This window comes from Physella acuta, unplaced genomic scaffold (assembly GCF_028476545.2).
Source record: "Physella acuta isolate Inbredline_101_S28 unplaced genomic scaffold, ASM2847654v3 ptg002518l, whole genome shotgun sequence".
Lineage (NCBI taxonomy): Eukaryota > Metazoa > Mollusca > Gastropoda > Physidae > Physella > Physella acuta.
This window is the reverse complement of record NW_026733988.1, coordinates 21,591-36,259: the sequence shown is the minus strand read 5'-3', so window position 1 is coordinate 36,259 and position 14,669 is coordinate 21,591. Positions and strand designations below refer to the sequence as shown.

General features: G+C 40.9%; 2 non-coding genes across 2 annotated transcripts; both read right to left on the bottom strand.

The window, feature by feature from the left end:
• Positions 1–4,997: 4,997 nt before the first annotated feature.
• On the bottom strand, positions 4,998–5,116 carry LOC131933463 (5S ribosomal RNA). The gene has a single exon (XR_009384986.1). It is a non-coding gene; the product is annotated as a 5S ribosomal RNA (ribosomal RNA).
• Positions 5,117–13,327: 8,211 nt separating this feature from the next.
• On the bottom strand, positions 13,328–13,446 carry LOC131933462 (5S ribosomal RNA). The gene has a single exon (XR_009384985.1). It is a non-coding gene; the product is annotated as a 5S ribosomal RNA (ribosomal RNA).
• Positions 13,447–14,669: the final 1,223 nt, after the last annotated feature.

The following is a 14,669-nucleotide window of genomic DNA, read 5'->3' as shown; positions in this document are numbered from 1 at the left end:
TAAAAAAAAAAGTTCAGAGTATTTAATTGTTGTTTTGTCTTGTTAAAGAGAATGTATGTTGTGCAGAAGTGTAACCAACTCATTTTCAAGCCAGGACTAGCAAAAGACAAAACAAAAAGAATCATATGATATGATGGTAGTAGGAAAAAAATAAATCAGTGAACAAATGGTGGCAGATGCATGCCTTAGCAATCTGACATGGTAGCTTTAATGAAAGAAAAACAAAAATAATAAAAACACCAAAAGCCACATTCACACAGTTATGTTCAACATATATAATGAAGACAGAAAAAAACCAACCCACCAGAATGGATGTATTGTAATGAAAATGGCAGTTAGCACTGGTGATAAGAATCAAAGTGTTGGCTAATAATTCCTATTACAACAGCCAGCCTTATAATCTGAATTAAAACTATTAAATCCCATTCATCCCTTGGATCTATGCCAAACAACACACAATAAATGATATGCATAGAGGTGTGCTGATGCCCTGTGTGAGATGCAGAATGAAATAGTGTTTTTTAAAAAAAGGAGCCACCCAGTAATAAGTATGTGGCCTTTTTATGTCTAGTTTAAAGGATAGAATTAGCATGAAATGTGTTAAGAGAATAGTGTGTGCAGTTGTTGGGATAGGCATATTACTATGCAGGCCTATGTATGTATGTATATCTATCTCTACTTATTAAAGAAAAGAATGACTAAACAAAAAACAACTGTAACATGGCAGCTACACAGAGTGGGTGGGTAGGTGGATAAGGGAGGGAAAACTCGTTCAATGTAAACCAAACCGAGCTAATTGGGAATGGGTGGAGGCCCTGAAAAGGGCCGAGTAGTAGAGCCACACAACAAGCAAGCCAGGTGGTTGTTTGCTGTTGTGTTTATTTGCTGGTGGTGTACTTGGTGACAGCCTTGGTGCCTTCACTGACGGCGTGTTTGGCCAGCTCACCGGGCAGGAGGAGACGGACAGCGGTCTGGATCTCCCTGGAGGTGATGGTGCTGCGCTTGTTGTAGTGGGCAAGACGGCTGGCTTCAGCTGAAATGCGCTCAAAGATGTCGTTGACGAAGGAGTTCATGATGGACATGGCCTTGGAGGAAATGCCAGTGTCAGGGTGCACCTGCTTCAAGACTTTGTAAATGTAGATGCTGTAGCTTTCCTTTCTCCTCCTCTTCTTTTTCTTGTCACCGGTGCGTACGGCTTTAGCCTTACCGGCCTTCTTGGCTCCCTTGGAAGAAACTTTAGGTGGCATGTTGTTTTCTTTTCAACGGCTTGAACAGAAATGAGGCGAACCCACCGCCGGCCGCCCTTTTATATGAAACGGCGAGGAATTTGGAGAGTACGAGTACGAGTACGAACGCCAAGCCGCTACGCAGCCAATCAGAACGCTCGCTTGGTGACGAACGGATTTCCTCGCCGTTTCGTATAAAAGGGCCGATCTCGCCGTTAAGTCTTCATTCATAGCCTACAGCCGCAATCGCTGTGTCGCTATACTCTTCTCGCTCCTAACCAACTCACAATGTCCGGACGTGGTAAAGGCGGTAAAGTCAAGGGAAAGTCCAAGTCTCGCTCCTCCAGGGCAGGCCTTCAATTCCCAGTCGGACGTATTCATCGTCTGTTGAGGAAAGGAAACTATGCTGAGCGTGTCGGTGCTGGTGCCCCAGTCTACCTAGCCGCCGTCCTCGAGTATTTGGCCGCTGAAGTGCTCGAGTTGGCCGGCAACGCTGCCAGAGACAACAAGAAGACAAGAATCATTCCTCGTCACCTCCAGCTGGCCATCCGTAACGACGAAGAGTTGAACAAACTTTTGTCGGGTGTCACCATCGCCCAGGGTGGTGTCCTCCCCAACATCCAGGCCGTGCTTCTGCCCAAGAAGTCACAGAAGACACCCGGTGGCAAGAGCTAAACAGTGTCACCCTGCTGCCCACTGTCCACCTAGCCTACTACTGTCCTTTTCAGGACAACCAAAGTTTACCCAATTAGCTTTCGTTGTGTGTCAATGAACAAAAATCGAGTTTTCCAACCCTACCCTACCCTACTTGTTTCAAACTGTATTAATAACGCATCAATATGTCACTCACTAGCAGTATGAGATCATTATTATAGATGTATAATACTTACACTGGTTTACACGAGCAGAACAGGGAGGGGGGCGGTCATATTAATAGTAGTAACTGGACATATTTTAGGGTATTCGCTCATAGATACAAATGTAAATAGAATCTTTTTTTCTTTAAATGTGCTCCGTTTAACCCTTGTCTACAAGAAATAAGGGTGGTCGTTATTTTAAAATTCTATTCTTTAACCCACCGCTAGTCTACCATTTTTATTTTATATCTTCTTGTTTTTAAAACAAATATGTTTGATTACAATCCTTCCCCCTCATTTATTTACACACTATTATTACCGCCGATCGAGCGGGCGAATTGGGTAAGAATTGGGTCAGAATATCTACATAGGTCTATAGACTAGGTCTAGATCTAGATTGTTTCATGCAGTCTATGTTGGGTTCTTTTCTAATCACTCACACACATTCATAATTCATTGAAGAGGACAGAAGCAAACACACCGTTACCCATGACAAGCGGCACAACCAAGGATTTCATTTGAACGAAGAATATTTTGTGTTATCGGCCCTGTCTGCTATTAATAGATCGCTCGGCTGGATACCGAGCGATCTAAAATAATCTGCTAGGTATGTCGACGCTGTCTCAACGTTGTGTGGCTGCTTCTGGCCAATCAGCGTTGTTAAACTCGTACTCGTCCAATGGGAGAGCTTCGTTGCGCTAAGGGTTTGGCGGACGGTTATAAAAGGACCAGCAGCGCTGGGCTGCCACATTTCTTAAACTGACTATCATCCAGTTGAGATACCGCCATGGCCAGAACAAAACAAACCGCCCGTAAATCCACCGGAGGCAAAGCCCCACGTAAACAGCTGGCCACCAAAGCCGCCAGAAAGTCAGCACCAGCCACCGGCGGTGTTAAGAAGCCCCATCGTTACAGGCCTGGAACCGTCGCCCTGAGAGAAATCCGTCGTTACCAGAAGAGCACTGAGCTGCTCATTCGCAAGCTGCCATTCCAGCGCCTGGTCAGAGAAATCGCCCAGGACTTCAAGACTGACCTTCGCTTCCAGAGCTCCGCTGTCATGGCCCTGCAGGAGGCTAGCGAGGCTTACCTCGTCGGTCTGTTTGAAGACACCAACCTGTGCGCCATCCACGCCAAGCGTGTCACCATCATGCCCAAGGACATCCAGCTAGCCAGACGTCAAACCACCACCCCCTGTCCTCAACCAAGGTCCTTTTTAGGACCACCTGACAACGTTCAGATTAGCAGTGAAGGTCCCCCACCTCACGAGTTTCCACCCACCCACCCACTACACCCCCTGCCCATGTCTGCCACTCTACTACTACTACTACATCTATTAGTATTATTCTGGGGGATGCGGGAGATAGGTTCTATTCATTTATCTCTTTAATTCAACTCACACATCACATTGCTATTTGAATTCGTGTATGCATGCTGTTGATATTGTTTTATTTATCTCAAATGTGAAGAAAGGAGAGAATAAATTTTATATTTTTCTTTCACCCACCCACCCACCACCCTATCCATTGCTTTTTAAAATATATAAAAAAGAAAAACCCTTTAGGGTTAGAGCTAGATATCTAGATCTTAATCGGAGAGCAGAAATTATTCTTAACGACTACACGCCATAGATTATTTAATTATTAGAAGCCTAACTAACCTATTCGTTTCACGATGTAAACAAACCACTGCGAGTACGGAGCGGAGTACGAGAATATTATTTCGTTCGTACTCGACCAATCAGCGTTCGAGATTCTCTCGTACTCGCATAATGAGCTCGCTCGTACTCGCATAATTAGGTGTAGGGAAATATTTCAGTTTTATTCGCACAAAACGGTGAAAATAACGTCTAATACCATATTTTAACATGACAAACGTGGATCTTTTCTATGCCTACACGTGTGGGCAATGAAACTCTTTATTTTTTATCCAAGGGTCGCATAGCAGAATAGGTGAAAAAATGACTTTGAAAACGACACCGTTAGCCGACAAGCCAGCAACATTCCAGTCGACACGGCAAGCTGCTTTTTCATTGGCTGGCTCATTCGCCGACCGCTTTTGGTTGGGCGGTGTCCGCCATATTGAACGAACTCGAGCCCAGGACCGTATATAAGGAGCGAGTTTCTCTGCAGACGGCGTTTTTCGAACACTCGTTCATCAACAAAGAAAAAAAATTCAATATGTCTGGCCGAGGCAAGGGTGGTAAGGGACTCGGCAAAGGAGGCGCCAAGCGTCACAGGAAGGTGTTGCGTGATAACATCCAAGGTATCACCAAGCCAGCCATCCGTCGTCTTGCTCGCAGAGGTGGTGTCAAACGTATCTCTGGTCTGATCTACGAAGAAACCAGAGGTGTCCTCAAGGTGTTCCTTGAAAATGTCATCCGTGATGCCGTCACCTACACTGAGCACGCCAAGAGGAAGACCGTCACTGCTATGGATGTCGTCTATGCTCTGAAACGTCAAGGTCGCACCCTGTACGGCCTTCGGCGGTTAAACTCAACCCAGGACCACCCATTTGTTCTACCCATCCGGCCCTTATTAGGGCCACCCATACGTTTCCGAATTAGCTCGAGTGGTTGTAACCCCTACACGAATGTTTTCCATACCTACCCCTTACTTACTGAGTTACTTCTTCCTCCTTATTACTTAGGTTTGATTGTACAATTATTTGGTTGTAGCCTACTTAGTTTATTTATTTAATTTGGGCAGAGTGGTCATCTTTCCTTTGGTTTTTAAGGGGTTTGTTTCCATGGGTGGGGAGGGTCGAGGTAGCCTACCGTGAAGGCACAAAAGAAACAAACAAAAAATATTTCGATATTACAAAAGTGTTCACAGGTATGTGGTGAACTTAGGAAAGAGTACAGGTGGTAAGAATAGGTGTCCAGTGGGGTAAAAACAAAAGACAAAAGATGAAAAAAAGTCTACAACACGTGGTGTTCCCAAGCGGTCACCCATCTAAGTACTAACCACGCCCGACGTTGCTTGACTGCGGTGATCGGACGAGAACCGGTATTTTCAACGTGGTATGGCCGTAGACATCGGTGTGAGAAAATTGGGGCTTATAAATATACTCAAACGAAATCAGCAGTTATTCGTCCTTTTCTGGCTACAATAATGATTTCACTGCTTTCCTCATATTATTTCAATAATAAAAAACGCCCTAAATCGCCACAAAAGCGAAACATTGTTTTAATATCGAATACTATGTGCCTTTTTTTCCCTCTACAAGCCATTGGTCGCTATTTTTAACCTGAGGCGGTAACCACCGGTAGACTTCCCTGAGCTACTAATTTTCGAGCATCGCGCGTTGTAAAATACAAAATAAATACATTTTCCCCATTTTCCTTGACTAAAATCAGAAAACCAGGTGCCCCCTGCATCCGACCTGTCCTTTAACTATCGCTTTCATGTGAAATGATCTATCGGAAAGGCGATACTTTAACTTTTTTGGGTCTCCCGCTCACTCACTCCTTCCGAAACATTCTGCACGAATTCATTCAATTTTAATCCAACTCATCACATAGATCTAGATCTAGCCGCCTACAAGTCTACTAATTTAATGTTTGAGAAATAGTTCAATGCTTTTCATTTATTAATTATTCTTTTAACCTTTTCCCACGACAACTGGCACATTTATTTTCAGTCTATTAATATTCTGGCTTTATTTTAAAACACGCAACTAGGCGTCGATCTAGAATTCTAGATCTAACGCTCTAGCTTAACTAAAATAATATAAACAGGAGGGTGGATCTATTCAAAATACTGTTTCAAAAATTACAATAATAATTTCACGGTGAAAAAAAAAAGGCAGGCGATCCATGGTAAATTAAATGCTAATTAAGGATGTTGCTTAAAAGGTTAGGTTGGCCTGGGACGCCAGTATTTCTCTAGAGTCTAGATCTAGAATTTCTAGATTCTGTAGGAATGAGTAGCCTAGGTATTAATAATTGAATGCATTAGTAATTATTAGTAGCTAACATAAGATTTAGTTCAGTAAAAACTAATAGATCTAGATTTTAGGTCCAATGTTGGCTATCAGACTTGATGCTTGATTGTAATGATTATTAGGTTTGAGCAATTAATTTTTTTAAACATTTTTTTAATTATTAGTATTAGTGAGAAGTCATCATTAGTGGGAGTAAATTTACTTCTTTCCAGTCTGGTTCTGGGTTTCCTTGTAGCCTATATAATCTAGATCTAGTTGGTGATAATATTAATAAATATTGTTTCCCATTTTAAATACTCAGGCGGTTTGTTTGAAAGTCTGACCGCAGCTCCATATTCATTGACTGTCGAAGCACCGCATAAAATGAATTAGCTTATATCCAGGGCTGGCCTGGTCTGCCTGTTATTGTGACTGAATTGTCCTACAGACAAGACCTGAAGAAGCTCTCGTTAAGTAATAAGTGTACAGCTTGCTTTTAGCCTGGCGCGGGGATCTTTCACCGGCCACTTTAACATTCTGCGACAGGGCAGGCCTTTACTTTAAGCTTTTAATCTTAGCTGGTTCCGCTTTAACACAGGGTATTCTTTTGTCTTTAAGTATACCGCTTTCTTTTATCAGCCTGTAAACCCTGTGTCGGCTACCGGTATCTCATCCGCCAGGGCAAAACAATTTCCAGTTTTTAAATTAAGCTGTGTCATTTTTAAAACCAATGATTAGGATTTTGGCACAATGCTTATTTTTCTATATACACAAGATGAATTTCACATCATTTTCTGATTTCAGTTTAAGTTTGAAAGCATGTAAAATGTCAATTTGTCCTGCTATGTGATTTTTCTTCATTTATTTTTTGCTAACCCATGGCATCACATTATGAAGGCTCTACTAATATCTTTAGGCTGGGGCCAGTACCTTAACCGACTGTCGTCAAATGAAAAAACTGACAGAAGAGCGCAATTTAATACACACAACAGATATATATGTATCCGAACAAACAAATAAATATATTGGAACATATATACATACCTTTATATATACACACTGATATATACATATATATATATATTTACATAATAAATACATTATATATGAATATATCTATATATATAATTTATTTATTTATACATATATATATATATATATATATATATATTTGTATTATATCCTTATATATTATGAATATATATATTAATTCTTATATGATATATATTTGTAAATATAAATTATATATATGTGTGTATATATATATCCTTCTGTTTGCTGGGGTAGAAAAAAAAAACTTATAATTATAATATTCTGAAGGATATTATTTTACTTGAGCGTCTTTCGTCTACACTCAAATATATATATTTGAATATACATTCAAATATATATTCAATGAATATACATTTAGACACACATGTAAATATATATATATATATATATATATATATATATATATAATATATATATATATATATATATATATATATACACAAAACATGCATATATATACATACGTATATATAGACATATATACAATATTCGTCTATTCAATATTTTTACATTATATATATATATATATATATATATAGTATATATATATATATATATATATATATATATATATATATATATATATTTATATATATATATATATATATTTATATATATTAAAAAAAATATACATATATGAAATACTTTTTACACATATTTATTTATGTTTCTATAATATATGGAAGGATATTAATTTACTCAAGTGTCTGCCTTGGGTGTTTATATAAAAAGAGAAGGGTTGAACTAATGAGAGGAATAAAAAAAATCTTTATATTCAATCTTATTTATTTATTTTGTATATGTTATAGACTGGCATACATTTTTTTCTCTCTGGTTTATGTGAAAGGAGCTTGCAGGGATTCAAATTATTATTTTTTGCATTGAAATTCATTCTTTATTAATCACAGCTATGTTGCAGGCATATAAATATACTTCCCTTTGGGCTCAAGTTGCTTTGAAAGAATCCTTGTCAGTATAGAACTAGTACCAGGACCATAAATGTATGCCCAGGGCAAATGTTAAGAAAACCTCATCATTTTACAACTCCAACTGACCAAGGACTTAAGAAATGATGCTTCTGCGCAAACTTTCTCGTCAGCCGGTAAGAGATCAACCTCCTTTTGATTGTTTAAATTTTAATCTGTGCTGAAATCATTGTGCGGGCTGGCAAAGAAAACCATGAACTTCTTGAAAGCTGTGTACTTGAGCTCATGTTATTTTTTATTTTCTGTAATTTGAAAAAAAAAAAAAGTATATATATGATAATAAAAAAAAAAGTTCAGAGTATTTAATTGTTGTTTTGTCTTGTTAAAGAGAATGTATGTTGTGCAGAAGTGTAACCAACTCATTTTCAAGCCAGGACTAGCAAAAGACAAAACAAAAAGAATCATATGATATGATGGTAGTAGGAAAAAAATAAATCAGTGAACAAATGGTGGCAGATGCATGCCTTAGCAATCTGACATGGTAGCTTTAATGAAAGAAAAACAAAAATAATAAAAACACCAAAAGCCACATTCACACAGTTATGTTCAACATATATAATGAAGACAGAAAAAAACCAACCCACCAGAATGGATGTATTGTAATGAAAATGGCAGTTAGCACTGGTGATAAGAATCAAAGTGTTGGCTAATAATTCCTATTACAACAGCCAGCCTTATAATCTGAATTAAAACTATTAAATCCCATTCATCCCTTGGATCTATGCCAAACAACACACAATAAATGATATGCATAGAGGTGTGCTGATGCCCTGTGTGAGATGCAGAATGAAATAGTGTTTTTTAAAAAAAGGAGCCACCCAGTAATAAGTATGTGGCCTTTTTATGTCTAGTTTAAAGGATAGAATTAGCATGAAATGTGTTAAGAGAATAGTGTGTGCAGTTGTTGGGATAGGCATATTACTATGCAGGCCTATGTATGTATGTATATCTATCTCTACTTATTAAAGAAAAGAATGACTAAACAAAAAACAACTGTAACATGGCAGCTACACAGAGTGGGTGGGTAGGTGGATAAGGGAGGGAAAACTCGTTCAATGTAAACCAAACCGAGCTAATTGGGAATGGGTGGAGGCCCTGAAAAGGGCCGAGTAGTAGAGCCACACAACAAGCAAGCCAGGTGGTTGTTTGCTGTTGTGTTTATTTGCTGGTGGTGTACTTGGTGACAGCCTTGGTGCCTTCACTGACGGCGTGTTTGGCCAGCTCACCGGGCAGGAGGAGACGGACAGCGGTCTGGATCTCCCTGGAGGTGATGGTGCTGCGCTTGTTGTAGTGGGCAAGACGGCTGGCTTCAGCTGAAATGCGCTCAAAGATGTCGTTGACGAAGGAGTTCATGATGGACATGGCCTTGGAGGAAATGCCAGTGTCAGGGTGCACCTGCTTCAAGACTTTGTAAATGTAGATGCTGTAGCTTTCCTTTCTCCTCCTCTTCTTTTTCTTGTCACCGGTGCGTACGGCTTTAGCCTTACCGGCCTTCTTGGCTCCCTTGGAAGAAACTTTAGGTGGCATGTTGTTTTCTTTTCAACGGCTTGAACAGAAATGAGGCGAACCCACCGCCGGCCGCCCTTTTATATGAAACGGCGAGGAAATTTGGAGAGTACGAGTACGAGTACGAACGCCAAGCCGCTACGCAGCCAATCAGAACGCTCGCTTGGTGACGAACGGATTTCCTCGCCGTTTCGTATAAAAGGGCCGATCTCGCCGTTAAGTCTTCATTCATAGCCTACAGCCGCAATCGCTGTGTCGCTATACTCTTCTCGCTCCTAACCAACTCACAATGTCCGGACGTGGTAAAGGCGGTAAAGTCAAGGGAAAGTCCAAGTCTCGCTCCTCCAGGGCAGGCCTTCAATTCCCAGTCGGACGTATTCATCGTCTGTTGAGGAAAGGAAACTATGCTGAGCGTGTCGGTGCTGGTGCCCCAGTCTACCTAGCCGCCGTCCTCGAGTATTTGGCCGCTGAAGTGCTCGAGTTGGCCGGCAACGCTGCCAGAGACAACAAGAAGACAAGAATCATTCCTCGTCACCTCCAGCTGGCCATCCGTAACGACGAAGAGTTGAACAAACTTTTGTCGGGTGTCACCATCGCCCAGGGTGGTGTCCTCCCCAACATCCAGGCCGTGCTTCTGCCCAAGAAGTCACAGAAGACACCCGGTGGCAAGAGCTAAACAGTGTCACCCTGCTGCCCACTGTCCACCTAGCCCTACTACTGTCCTTTTCAGGACAACCAAAGTTTACCCAATTAGCTTTCGTTGTGTGTCAATGAACAAAAATCGAGTTTTCCAACCCTACCCTACCCTACTTGTTTCAAACTGTATTAATAACGCATCAATATGTCACTCACTAGCAGTATGAGATCATTATTATAGATGTATAATACTTACACTGGTTTACACGAGCAGAACAGGGAGGGGGGCGGTCATATTAATAGTAGTAACTGGACATATTTTAGGGGTATTCGCTCATAGATACAAATGTAAATAGAATCTTTTTTTCTTTAAATGTGCTCCGTTTAACCCTTGTCTACAAGAAATAAGGGTGGTCGTTATTTTAAAATTCTATTCTTTAACCCACCGCTAGTCTACCATTTTTATTTTATATCTTCTTGTTTTTAAAAACAAATATGTTTGATTACAATCCTTCCCCCTCATTTATTTACACACTATTATTACCGCCGATCGAGCGGGCGAATTGGGTAAGAATTGGGTCAGAATATCTACATAGGTCTATAGACTAGGTCTAGATCTAGATTGTTTCATGCAGTCTAATGTTGGGTTCTTTTCTAATCACTCACACACATTCATAATTCATTGAAGAGGACAGAAGCAAACACACCGTTACCCATGACAAGCGGCACAACCAAGGATTTCATTTGAACGAAGAATATTTTGTGTTATCGGCCCTGTCTGCTATTAATAGATCGCTCGGCTGGATACCGAGCGATCTAAAAATAATCTGCTAGGTATGTCGACGCTGTCTCAACGTTGTGTGGCTGCTTCTGGCCAATCAGCGTTGTTAAACTCGTACTCGTCCAATGGGAGAGCTTCGTTGCGCTAAGGGTTTGGCGGACGGTTATAAAAGGACCAGCAGCGCTGGGCTGCCACATTTCTTAAACTGACTATCATCCAGTTGAGATACCGCCATGGCCAGAACAAAACAAACCGCCCGTAAATCCACCGGAGGCAAAGCCCCACGTAAACAGCTGGCCACCAAAGCCGCCAGAAAGTCAGCACCAGCCACCGGCGGTGTTAAGAAGCCCCATCGTTACAGGCCTGGAACCGTCGCCCTGAGAGAAATCCGTCGTTACCAGAAGAGCACTGAGCTGCTCATTCGCAAGCTGCCATTCCAGCGCCTGGTCAGAGAAATCGCCCAGGACTTCAAGACTGACCTTCGCTTCCAGAGCTCCGCTGTCATGGCCCTGCAGGAGGCTAGCGAGGCTTACCTCGTCGGTCTGTTTGAAGACACCAACCTGTGCGCCATCCACGCCAAGCGTGTCACCATCATGCCCAAGGACATCCAGCTAGCCAGACGTCAAACCACCACCCCCTGTCCTCAACCAAGGTCCTTTTTAGGACCACCTGACAACGTTCAGATTAGCAGTGAAGGTCCCCCACCTCACGAGTTTCCACCCACCCACCCACTACACCCCCTGCCCATGTCTGCCACTCTACTACTACTACTACATCTATTAGTATTATTCTGGGGGATGCGGGAGATAGGTTCTATTCATTTATCTCTTTAATTCAACTCACACATCACATTGCTATTTGAATTCGTGTATGCATGCTGTTGATATTGTTTTATTTATCTCAAATGTGAAGAAAGGAGAGAATAAATTTTATATTTTTCTTTCACCCCACCCACCCACCACCCTATCCATTGCTTTTTAAAATATATAAAAAAGAAAAACCCTTTAGGGTTAGAGCTAGATATCTAGATCTTAATCGGAGAGCAGAAATTATTCTTAACGACTACACGCCATAGATTATTTAATTATTAGAAGCCTAACTAACCTATTCGTTTCACGATGTAAACAAACCACTGCGAGTACGGAGCGGAGTACGAGAATATTATTTCGTTCGTACTCGACCAATCAGCGTTCGAGATTCTCTCGTACTCGCATAATGAGCTCGCTCGTACTCGCATAATTAGGTGTAGGGAAATATTTCAGTTTTATTCGCACAAAACGGTGAAAATAACGTCTAATACCATATTTTAACATGACAAACGTGGATCTTTTCTATGCCTACACGTGTGGGCAATGAAACTCTTTATTTTTTATCCAAGGGTCGCATAGCAGAATAGGTGAAAAAATGACTTTGAAAACGACACCGTTAGCCGACAAGCCAGCAACATTCCAGTCGACACGGCAAGCTGCTTTTTTCATTGGCTGGCTCATTCGCCGACCGCTTTTGGTTGGGCGGTGTCCGCCATATTGAACGAACTCGAGCCCAGGACCGTATATAAGGAGCGAGTTTCTCTGCAGACGGCGTTTTTCGAACACTCGTTCATCAACAAAGAAAAAAAATTCAATATGTCTGGCCGAGGCAAGGGTGGTAAGGGACTCGGCAAAGGAGGCGCCAAGCGTCACAGGAAGGTGTTGCGTGATAACATCCAAGGTATCACCAAGCCAGCCATCCGTCGTCTTGCTCGCAGAGGTGGTGTCAAACGTATCTCTGGTCTGATCTACGAAGAAACCAGAGGTGTCCTCAAGGTGTTCCTTGAAAATGTCATCCGTGATGCCGTCACCTACACTGAGCACGCCAAGAGGAAGACCGTCACTGCTATGGATGTCGTCTATGCTCTGAAACGTCAAGGTCGCACCCTGTACGGCTTCGGCGGTTAAACTCAACCCAGGACCACCCATTTGTTCTACCCATCCGGCCCTTATTAGGGCCACCCATACGTTTCCGAATTAGCTCGAGTGGTTGTAACCCCTACACGAATGTTTTCCATACCTACCCCTTACTTACTGAGTTACTTCTTCCTCCTTATTACTTAGGTTTGATTGTACAATTATTTGGTTGTAGCCTACTTAGTTTATTTATTTAATTTGGGCAGAGTGGTCATCTTTCCTTTGGTTTTTAAGGGGTTTGTTTCCATGGGTGGGGAGGGTCGAGGTAGCCTACCGTGAAGGCACAAAAGAAACAAACAAAAAATATTTCGATATTACAAAAGTGTTCACAGGTATGTGGTGAACTTAGGAAAGAGTACAGGTGGTAAGAATAGGTGTCCAGTGGGGTAAAAACAAAAGACAAAAGATGAAAAAAAGTCTACAACACGTGGTGTTCCCAAGCGGTCACCCATCTAAGTACTAACCACGCCCGACGTTGCTTGACTGCGGTGATCGGACGAGAACCGGTATTTTCAACGTGGTATGGCCGTAGACATCGGTGTGAGAAAAATTGGGGCTTATAAATATACTCAAACGAAATCAGCAGTTATTCGTCCTTTTCTGGCTACAATAATGATTTCACTGCTTTCCTCATATTATTTCAATAATAAAAAACGCCCTAAATCGCCACAAAAGCGAAACATTGTTTTAATATCGAATACTATGTGCCTTTTTTTCCCTCTACAGCCATTGGTCGCTATTTTTAACCTGAGGCGGTAACCACCGGTAGACTTCCCTGAGCTACTAATTTTCGAGCATCGCGCGTTGTAAAATACAAAATAAATACATTTTCCCCATTTTCCTTGACTAAAATCAGAAAACCAGGTGCCCCCTGCATCCGACCTGTCCTTTAACTATCGCTTTCATGTGAAATGATCTATCGGAAAGGCGATACTTTAACTTTTTTGGGTCTCCCGCTCACTCACTCCTTCCGAAACATTCTGCACGAATTCATTCAATTTTAATCCAACTCATCACATAGATCTAGATCTAGCCGCCTACAAGTCTACTAATTTAATGTTTGAGAAATAGTTCAATGCTTTTCATTTATTAATTATTCTTTTAACCTTTTCCCACGACAACTGGCACATTTATTTTCAGTCTATTAATATTCTGGCTTTATTTTAAAACACGCAACTAGGCGTCGATCTAGAATTCTAGATCTAACGCTCTAGCTTAACTAAAATAATATAAACAGGAGGGTGGATCTATTCAAAATACTGTTTCAAAAATTACAATAATAATTTCACGGTGAAAAAAAAAAGGCAGGCGATCCATGGTAAATTAAATGCTAATTAAGGATGTTGCTTAAAAGGTTAGGTTGGCCTGGGACGCCAGTATTTCTCTAGAGTCTAGATCTAGAATTTCTAGATTCTGTAGGAATGAGTAGCCTAGGTATTAATAATTGAATGCATTAGTAATTATTAGTAGCTAACATAAGATTTAGTTCAGTAAAAACTAATAGATCTAGATTTTAGGTCCAATGTTGGCTATCAGACTTGATGCTTGATTGTAATGATTATTAGGTTTGAGCAATTAATTTTTTTAAACATTTTTTTAATTATTAGTATTAGTGAGAAGTCATCATTAGTGGGAGTAAATTTACTTCTTTCCAGTCTGGTTCTGGGTTTCCTTGTAGCCTATATAATCTAGATCTAGTTGGTGATAATATTAATAAATATTGTTTCCCATTTTAAATACTCAGGCGGTTTGTTTGA